The sequence below is a fragment of the Zonotrichia albicollis genome, chromosome 1 (assembly GCF_047830755.1).
Source record: "Zonotrichia albicollis isolate bZonAlb1 chromosome 1, bZonAlb1.hap1, whole genome shotgun sequence".
NCBI classification, from domain to species: domain Eukaryota; kingdom Metazoa; phylum Chordata; class Aves; order Passeriformes; family Passerellidae; genus Zonotrichia; species Zonotrichia albicollis.
In genome coordinates this window covers 123,173,355-123,183,670 of record NC_133819.1, presented here as the reverse complement: position 1 = coordinate 123,183,670, position 10,316 = coordinate 123,173,355, and the positions used below count along the sequence as shown (strand labels likewise).

The 10,316-nt window shown below is 42.1% G+C and overlaps 2 long non-coding RNA genes across 2 annotated transcripts in view; one reads left to right on the top strand and one right to left on the bottom strand.

The window, feature by feature from the left end:
- Nucleotides 1–1,264: 1,264 nt before the first annotated feature.
- LOC141730998 (uncharacterized) lies at nucleotides 1,265–5,344 on the top strand. The gene is made up of 3 exons (XR_012582851.1): nucleotides 1,265–2,416; nucleotides 3,069–3,149; nucleotides 5,206–5,344. It is a non-coding gene; the product is annotated as an uncharacterized LOC141730998 (long non-coding RNA).
- LOC113459496 (uncharacterized) overlaps nucleotides 5,304–10,316 on the bottom strand; it is a 36,903-nt gene continuing 31,890 nt past the window's right edge. The window contains exon 4 of the long non-coding RNA XR_003381355.2: nucleotides 5,304–6,058. This is a non-coding gene — a long non-coding RNA (uncharacterized LOC113459496). The remainder of the gene's footprint in view (nucleotides 6,059–10,316) is intronic.

The window sequence follows — 10,316 nt, the reverse complement described above, 5'->3', positions numbered from 1 at the left end:
AAAAATATTTTCAATTCACCTCATGACTAGTAGCTAATTGGCTGACATTTCAAAACCCTGTGTTCACACATCTCACATTCTTCACACTAAATGAGAGAGACTGAAAACACTGAAGAAAATGTATTTTCAGGCATAGGAAGAAGCATCACTTGAATTTATTTTGGATGGAAATGAAAAGTGCTTTTTGGTCATATTTATGAGCCCGAGAACCTCAAAGCCCATTTGTGTACAGCAGAATTATGTACACAGGGGCCGAGCTGCGTCTCAAGGCCGGCCAGACGGGCTGCACACAAACACCCTACTGAGCACACCCTCTGTGTGGGCACAAGGCTTCTTTCAGTGCACTCTCTGGACAGCATTCCAGCCGCCAGCCAGCTATAGGTGCAAGCTTTAGGGCAGAGGACTGGCGATGTGACCCACAGCTGGGAGCTGGAGCATCCTGGGCTGGGGCAGGGCCCCCAACACCTCCACTGGCCCCAGCAGCCCTGGAGCACTCCCTGTGTCCTGGAGAGGGCAGTGGTGAATGATGGTGCCGACAGGGGACCTGCACAGGCCTCGCCTGGCTCCCACAGCCCACCAAAGCTCGGTGCTTGCAGCGTGCCATTGATGGTTTGGATGTCACAGCCAGAACCAGCTGTTGCATCTAGGCACCTGCAGGGTGCTTTCAGTATTCCAGATATGCCTCTGTCAAAGCCCTCTTGAACTACTGTGAAAAGACTGGTGGCAGAGTAAAAGAAATTGGAAAGAGAGCATAAAAAGTTCCCACTTGGAAGACAAAAACAGAAACAAGAGGCGCTTCCGTCCTTACAGTTCATGCACGTGACTCAGGAATAAGGCTGGCAGCCAAAACTGCCTGATTGTGCCTATCAAGTGTCTCTGTGTTGGGAGGGAATGTCCTGAGGAGATGGCTGGCCACTGACATTTGGAAAATGAATGAATTGTGCTTGCCAGGTGCTTGAGAACAACATTTGGCATGAAATAGCTGGCATGACATGAGCTTGCAGGCAGTGTTTTATTTCCTATTCTTCTAGACCTTCCCATTGTATCAAGAGACTAAACAGGAACCCATTTCAGAGGGCATCAAATATTCCAAGGGGATGGTTACAGATGTATTTGCAATATATTAATTTTATTAAGATATTTTACTAGAGTAGGATTGCATTTGGGATAATATCCCAGATAATAACAGCAGTGGAGACCTGAAATGGATCTGGAATGCCTGCTGTGGAGACACTGGGAAAATTCAAGGTAAGAAAATGTGAAAATAACTCTCTTATTTCCAGGATTTATGGAAAAGGTGAACAAATTTTGCAGATCTGATCTACCACTGTTGTTTATAGACCTGCTTTAACTAGGAACAGGGTAAACCCTAATCTCTGTCACCCTTACTTTCTCCCTTTTGTGTTTCGTTGTTTGTTTTTTTTTTTTTTTTAAATGCCACTCCAACTGACTTTAGTACTTAGTACAGCAGAGGTAATCAAAGTCAAGCTTAGATCAGACTCCAGAACAACCTTTGAATCCTTAGTGTTCAGTGTGTCTTACAGAGGACACTTTGTTCCTGGAAGCCACAGGTGCTGCTCATGGCACACCTACAGTAGACAGACCATTTAACCTACCTTTCTTGCATTACTCAAGTCACATGAGGTAGAAAGTTAATATACTAATTCAGTGGTAATGGTGATTTATCTGTGTCTTTTATAAACTGTAGGAAATTCAATGGCAATTAACAAAGTTGCTGTATAGCTGGAGAGGGGCTCTTCTAAGCTGATTTGCTTTTTTACAAGCGAAATTACTTGAAGGAATCTTGATTGGCAACTTTAGATGAATGCAGGTAGAAAAGCCAGGCCAGAAACATGAGCTACCCATTTCCTCCTGACATGCTAATGTCTGCCTGTCTCACCTGAATCTTCCCATATTTTCAGAGATTCACACAATTGGGCACTTTGCTCTTTAAAACAAAGGGGAATCAGCGATCCAAATTGTAGCTATTTTATTAATGAATATGTAAGGGTTTACACTGATTTTCCTTTTTAATGCTGAAAAGCAAATTTCAGTCAGGACATGGGTACAAAACATGCTGCACTGTCACAGCTCCAAAGAGAGGCAGCAGAAGGGCTCCATGGTGAACATTCACACCATTCAGCCCAGAGACTTCAAAGGTCTAAATTGTCAGCCTGCTTTCAAATTACTGATTTAAAATTTACAAATGGTAGTCTTAACCTTAGCCTTTCCTTCTTCTCCCCCTGGCTCACCAGTAAATCTCTGATATTTGCTAATATGTCTGTTTGCTGTTTAAGGACAGAGAGATGCTGCATGTTGTTTCTCTTTGGCTTCACATACACAATTCTTGTCAGGACTGTATGACTTCAAAATGAGTACCACCCACTGGAAAAGTTCAGGCACACCAACACATCAGGTAATTTACCTTCTCCCACTGACACCTTTATTGTTTTCACCAGGAAGAATAGGAAGCTTTTATACATGTAAACAAAATCAGAATATGACAAGCACGTAAATAATTACTTATAATCTAATAAAAAAGATAGGTGATGATTTATTACATTAATTTAATTACATTAAGGATGCAATTAACATCTGCTTAATTATAGAGTTACTGTTACAAGTGAATAAATAAACATGCATCCAAATACAGGAACGCTGTCTTTTCAGGAGGAAGGAATATTTGCAGGACAATCTTCAGCTTCTTCTCAATCAAGATAAAACAATGAAGTAAAATTAGTATTTTTTTACCACCATTCTAAAATAAATCCTTAATAAATTTGCTTCTAAATATTCAGCAAAATTCAATTTAAGCTTTGCAGAACCCGAGACACTGAGCATATCACAGAATTTTTAGAGTTGGAAGGGATCTCTAGAGGTCAACTAGTCCCACCCCCCTGCCAAGGCAGGGTTAGCTAGAACAGGTGATATAGAAATGTGTCCAGGTGGGTTTTGAGTGTCTCCAGACAGGGAGACTCCACAGCTTCCCTGAGCAGCTGTTCCAGTGCTCTGCCACCCTCAATGTGAAGAAGTTCTCCCTCACTGACATGAAATTTCTTGCGTTTTAGTTTATGGCCATTGCTCCTCATCCTGTCTCTGGGCACCACTGACAAGAATCTGACACCATCCTCTTCTCACCCACCTTTGAGGTATTTGTATGTATTGATGAGATCCCCTCTCTGCCTTCTCTTCTCCAGACTAAGCAGGCCCAGCTCCTTCGGTCTCTCCTCATCAGAGAGATGCTCCAGCCTCCTTTTGCCCTCTGCTGGACCCCCTCCAGCAGATCCTTGTCTTCCTTATACTGAGGAGCCCATACACTGTGGTAGATTTTGGGATGTTCATCCTTGGCATAGAAACTGAAGCCTTTCTGCCAACAAATTTGAGACAGCAGTTGCAAAGGGGCCTGCACTTCCCTGAAAGGAGAGAAATGTGAGCTTTTATGTCACCTGTGCCCAACATGCAGGGATTGGTAGTCAAGGTACAATGCTGCACCAGCACCTCAAAGCGCCAGAGTTTGTGCAGCGTATCCCACACTCAGGAGCATATCCCACACTCAGGAGCACTCTGTGCTTGCAGCTTCCATCCCTGGCACTTTGAATCACTCTGTGAGCCACGCCACCTGCTCTGAAGCTGAGCCAAGAGGCTCCTGCTTCCAGCACTCAGGGGACAGTAACAGAACAAGCCCATCCAAGCAATGGAACCAAAGGGTTCCGTGACCTCCGTGGAGGGAAGGGGGCACAATGGGCAGCTTTGTCAGCAGCTAGGATCAGCAGCTGTGACAGCAACTAAACCTCCATTAAATCCTTGCCCAAAAGGTCTCACACCAGAGCTACTCTGCCTCCATCCTACGAGGGGCTGTCCCTGCCATCCATGGCAGTAGAAGGGGAGATCCCATCACACGCACAACTGTGCTTCAGCCTTTAAATGGAGACTTCATGCTGAAACTCCCTCCAGCTAAAACAAAAAAGCTAAAAACTATCAAAACCAAACTTCAGACCCTTCACTTCAGTCCCTCATAGGACCTCCTGACCAGAGCTCCCTGCCAGCATGGCCAGAGGGCAATGGGCATGTCTGCTCTGTGGTTACATTCACTGATAGTTGTGTGCTTCCATGGTCATGCTGCTGAGACTTTCAAGTTTATTTCATCCAGCCAGTGCTCATCTATTTTCCACAGTATTTTGAAACTGCCTGGCATCAGAATTCTTGCTATTTATAGTTTTACGTGCAACTTAATATTTACTTCAACCTCCAATAGGGGTGCTTATTGTAAATGTCAGCGGATTATGTACTATGGCAAATTAATTAGTTATGTAATTATTCTCTTTTTAGGGAGGAGAGACTGTTAATACTTGTTGGATTACTTGAGCATTACGAACCCTTTGAAGTTCTTCAGTATTTTTGAATCTTTAGTTCAGGACATGCAACTTTAAAGCAGCAGTGCGAATAATATCCCAGAGCTCAGGCATAAAGAGAATTATTTTGCTTAACTCAGGTATTAACAGTGCTTTGTCTCAAATGAACATTTCAGTTGTGCTAAATTACAATGAAATTCCATTTGAAGCATATAAGATGGGAACATTTAATTTATTGATGAATGCTATTATGGTGACTATCTGCTGTGTTAATAATGATAAGACTGAAATAAAGTATCACCAGCTGTTACCAACCAGTTAAACAACAATAATTTTTTCCACTTGTGCCCTAAAATAAATTTTAAAAAGAGAAGGATGAATATTGAAATATAGAAATCCACATCGTTTTGTACTTTAACTCCCTTTGATGTTTTTGGAGTATAGTTGCTTTTATTTATTTGAACAGGACAAATACATATGCAAAATAATGATTGCTAAAAAATGCATAACTTGTAAAAGGGTGCAGTTCCCTTGAAATGTGACAGGCTACTTTCTAACAGCCAACACCACAATTTAAAAAATTATTAAAAACTAGCAACAAAACCTGGATGCTTGCTAAATTGGAACACACACACAATGGATTTTCAGGCACAAAGTGCTGAAGGGGTTTTATATTTGACAACGGAGAGGCCTCACTGACAATTTTGTCACTATTGGAGGCCCTACTAACCAGCCATGTGTGCAAGTTCTCTAGGAACTGGGTCAAGATGGGAATGCTTTTATTTGTACATATATACTTCACCTGTAGACATCACAAGTAAATAGTGTGTGTTTCTTTGTTGTCATCACTTAGCATCCATTTGGAGATGAAGATTTCTTCTGTACAGCGTAATTTTACTTTAGCCCTTTCCAGCTGAGAAACAAAGGATTCATGGTTTTGTTACCAGACTGACAGTCCACTCTACTTGTAAAAAAGCCTCAAGATCAAGAAGGATGGGAAGTTGTCAGGAAACAGCCCAAAAGTGCAAAGCAAGGCTGAGCTGGAGAAAACACATCTGAAGGAGCTGTTCCCAGTGGGGCTGGCTGGGGCAGCCTAAGGCCCAGCCCAGAAGAGCAGGAAATCAGGGAAACAGATGGAGCTGTGAGACAGGGAGAGGGCAGGCTGTAAATCTGGTGAGCTAAGCAAATGGGCACCATTGTTCCCAAACCCAAAAAGTTCTTCTACCGGAAAGATTACAGATGGAAATTAGCGTCCAAGCTCTTTGGTGTCCTGAAATCACTGCACTCAGGGGTCCCATTGACACATGTGAAAGCACAGCTTCCCTTCTTAAAACTAATAGAGTCAGGAGGGTATTTTTGCCATAAGATTTATCTGTCTGAGAATTTAGCACACACAGAGCAACCTACAGGAGCTCCTGGCTGGGGCCAGACCTGTCTCCTGGTGAATCCCCTGCCTGCAGCTTCCCAGATTCCCTGTGAGGGTGCTGTACAGGGAACATCCAGCTCCAACACAGACTCTGCTCCCATTTGAGGACTTGTTTGATTTCAGTTCAGTTCTTCTGCAGACATGGAAGGAACATGAAGATTGTCTTCTAGCTGAGGCCCTACGAGATGACAGACTTTCAATACCAGAGCTGTAAGTTCACTGCTTGTTGGTTCTGCTGGTTCAGTCATCATTGCGCAAAGTTACATCAGCATCAAGACAGCTACAGTAGGAAGAAAATAAAAAAATTGGGACTGTCTGATTGCATTCTGGTTTGCATATATTCAGCAAAATAGCTGTCTAGTACTGGGAATAATTGGTGAATTTAAATCGCTATTTCAATTATCGTTACTTCATTGATACTCTTTGTTAACTTCAAGGCATCCTGAGGGTCAGGCACAGTGTAGCACTGTTCAGGAAAATGAACAAACCACAGGCAGCTCTGTTAAGCCAATTTTTCATCTCAAGGCTGTTAAAGACTTCAGAGAAGCAGCATCCCCATTACTGAGATGAGAAATTGGATCATCAGCTGATCTGGATGATGTGATTGGACATGGTCTCTTCTTCTCATAGCAAGTCTGCATTTAGCTATAAAAAGTGAATCCTAAGAGATCTTCAAATTGACAATAAAATCTTCAGAGTCTATAATAGCACTGTAAGTACTTGGACTGAGTTTTTCATGCAAAAAATAAAAAAGGGCCAGGTTTATCATTCTAAGACCAAATTATATGTTCTACATTTTTGATTTTTAAATATACCTGAATAGGTTTGAGTAGTCCTGCCAAGGACTATACAAGTGTTAAAATACCGACTCTTTTCTGGTGTCTCTGAGTTATATGGTTCTGACAGAATTTAAAATGAGATATGCAAAAACCATGTCACATATGTATTCAGCAGGAAGGAAGCACATAACTCATGCTGCTAGCAGAAGAGAGAAAGGATATCAGCCCGTTTGAAATATAATGTTTAGCAAATTGTTTACCATGAAAGCAAAAACTGCAAAGAACCAGTTTCCAACATCTACATACATTTTCAGTCCCTTTAAGACTACAAAATCAATAATCTTGACTGTGTGGATAGTAATTGACATCCTGAGACCAGAGGAATGTAAAAATACTTTTAATTTTAACCATTTCATCAAGCATATATCTACATTTTAATTACCATCTATTTGATCTACTCCTAAATAAGTGTCAGCTAATCAATCTGAACATAATTTAGAAAGTTCTTCAGTATAATCTCAAAAACTAGAATCTCTCTACACATTTAATTATTTTAGAAGCCATGTGGGTTGGCCTGAAGTAAATAAAAGAACTGCTATATGAATAAAATAGAAAATTTTAGTTCTAGCCATAGAAATAACCGGGTCCTATGTGAACTCTCCCTGATTATGTAGTTCACCCATGGCAGATGGTATTGTCACAAAGAATTATGGGTTTTGTAGTTTGAACTCTCCTGCAAATCACTCTAGGATGGAACATAATTGGACTTCCAGCCAGCACAGGTGCCTTTACCCTCAGCTCCCACTTACAAACATGGAGATTAATGCTGGGAGCCCAGGTTCAGCTGAAAGCTACTAGCTCTAAGCTCATCAAAGTGATGCCATCAGAGGGCCTCACAGAAAACCAGTTTGCAAAGCATCTCTTGGATTAAGCTCAGGAGGTTCCTGCCCATTTCTTGCAGCTACAACCACACTGCACCAGCAGCACCCACACTGTTTTTGGGGCCTCTGCTCAGCCTGGTCCCAAACCTCCCCAGGGACACAAATTCCCCTAGTTCATTTGGCAGGCTCTGCAGAAAGTCCACATGGAAAAATAAAATGTTTGTAATGTCTAAACTCATTAATGTTCACACTTTTCAGATGAGATTGCTTTAAATTCACTGGAATAAGCACTCAAGCAAAGTAAGTTTCAGTAAGCTCATGACCAGTCCAAGATGAAGGACTGTTTAAATACATACTCTTCAGCAGGCCTGTGATAAAGATGGGTTAAAAAGTTCTGTCTTATGATGTTGCTTTTCAGCAGGTCCAGTGAGCAGGAGGTTCTTGTTGAAAGGTTACCTGTCCTACCTCTTCTGTACCTGGTGACAGAGCCTCTGACAAAGAAATCTTGCAAACCATTGATCAAGATTTATTCTGGGCTTGTGATTTGAGAATTTTACTTTAAGGTGTTCAACTTCTGAACTTTTTCTTTCTATATTCCTCCTATATAATGCAAAAATCAAGCTGCTTAATCAAATATTTCAGATCTTCATATCTTACTTTGAATGAAAGTACTGCTTAGGAAGAAAGGGGAACAGATGCTGACGATAAAAAATCTCAATCACTCCGAGCTGAAGTCTGGCAGTTGTCATCAATACGGATCTTATGACGCTGCTTCCAAAAATGGAGGATACACATGTTAACCAATTTTTTTTTCTGTACGTAACAGTAGTGTTATTCTTGCAGTAGTTTTGACTTTATGTGATATTTGCTACTTTCTGACAAAGATTGTTACGTAGGATGCTGTGAGATTTCAATCTGTTGATGCATTACTTTCTGGAAGTGGGTGTATTTTAGTGGTAAGTGTAAGGGATAGACAAACAGAGGCAGAAATGTGAATAAATCCATCTCATAATTGGGCACCACTGCATGCCCACTGGGGGGTCTTTTTCACCCCTGAACCACAGGCATGCTCTTCCCTCAAAATGTGGCACATTGTTTAAATGTACTAAAATGTTGTTAAAATGTGGCATTGTTGTTTAACCCCAGGCAGCAACTAAGCCTCACACTGCCGCTTATTCACACCCCCACCAGCAGGATCAGGGAGAGGATCAGTAGAGTAAAAGTAGAAAACATCTTGTGGGTTGAGATGAAGACAGTTTAATAGGTAAAGCAAAAGCCTCGCACACAAGCAAAGAAAAACAAGGAATTAATTTATATCTTCCCACAGGCAGGCAGGTGTTCCACCACCTCCAGGAAAGCAGAGCTCCATCACATATAATGGTGACTTGGGAAGACAAATGCCATCAATCCCAGTATCTCTCTTCCCTTCCTTCTTCCCCCTTCTCTATATCCTGAGCATGATGCCATATGGTCTGGAATATCCCTGTGGTCCATTAGGATCAGTTGTTCTGGCTGTGCCCAGAACTCTCAGCCCTTGCTGGTGGGATGGGCTGAGGAGCAGAAAAGGCCTTGGCTCTGTGCAAGCCCTGCTCAGCAATAACAAAAGCATCCTTGTGTTATCAGCACTGTTTGCAGCACAAATCTGAAACAGCCCCATATCAGCTACAGTGAAGTAAATTAACTCTACCTCAGCCAAAACCAGTTGAATCTCTTTATAACTGTCATGGAATAAAATGTTCAGTCCTTGTTCAACAGGCTTGGGAGTACAAGTAGTTAATCACCAAACATCCACAAGGAATCAAAATCCTGCTATTGAAGGTTGTGTTGCTGAGCCAAATTACCAGTCTGAGTTGTGCAGCACATAAACCTGCTGTTGCTTTAGAGTGCTGTGACCAGAGCTGCAGGTCACTTCAGTGCTCAGGGGGGTTTGCAGGATCACATAACGGGATTTACATAGCCCTTGTCAAATAACCCAGAGGTGATACCCACCAAACAAAAAAGGAATAGAAAATGAATGGTTTTTAGGAAAGTAAATGAGTGTCAGATTGATTTCTCAGTGCACCCTGCCAGCTTCCTACAGAAATCTACATTACTGGCTTTCTGGAAGCTAACAGATATAATTCAACAGGAATGGGGGCTTTTCCTCAAACTAATTCCATAAGGCACCATCTCCCAGAGATAGCACAATGTGCTTATGTTTGAATCCCAAAAGCTAGAGAAGAGAAGCAATCAGTTTTATTTTAGGCTTGGGGAAATATATGAGGAATTAGGGGGAAATGCAGTACCTACCCTCTCAATGTCTGGTCAGCTGCCTGCAAAACCACACCCCAAGCACTGAGGCCAAGTGATGTGTCAGTTGTCCTTCCACAGACACAAAGGAGAAGAGAGAGGATTCTCCATCGGGTATCTCATTCTAAGAATTCAAAGCACAGTTTTCTGGATGCAGTGAAACATTCTCTGGATGCATGTTTGTAGCTAAATGCACCTAATCTCTCTAAAATTGTCCATCCACAGTGGAACACAAACCATGGCTTTCTCCTGACTGCAGAGGTTGGAAAAATCCACAGCATTTAGAATCATAGAATCACAGAATCACAAAATATGCTAAGCTGGAAGGGACCCATCAGGATCATTGAGTCTCATTCCTGGCCCCACACGGGACACCTCAAGAGTGACACCTTGAGAGCATTGCCCAAACACTTCTTGAACTCTGTCAGGTTCAGTGCTTGACCACTTTCCTGAGGAGCCTGTTCCAGGGCCCAAACACCCCCTGGTGAAAAACATTTTCCTGATACCTAATCCAATCCTCCCCAGCTCAGCTTCATGCCCTTTCCTCAAGCCCTGTCACTGATAACAATTGGTACTTGAGGGTACAAAT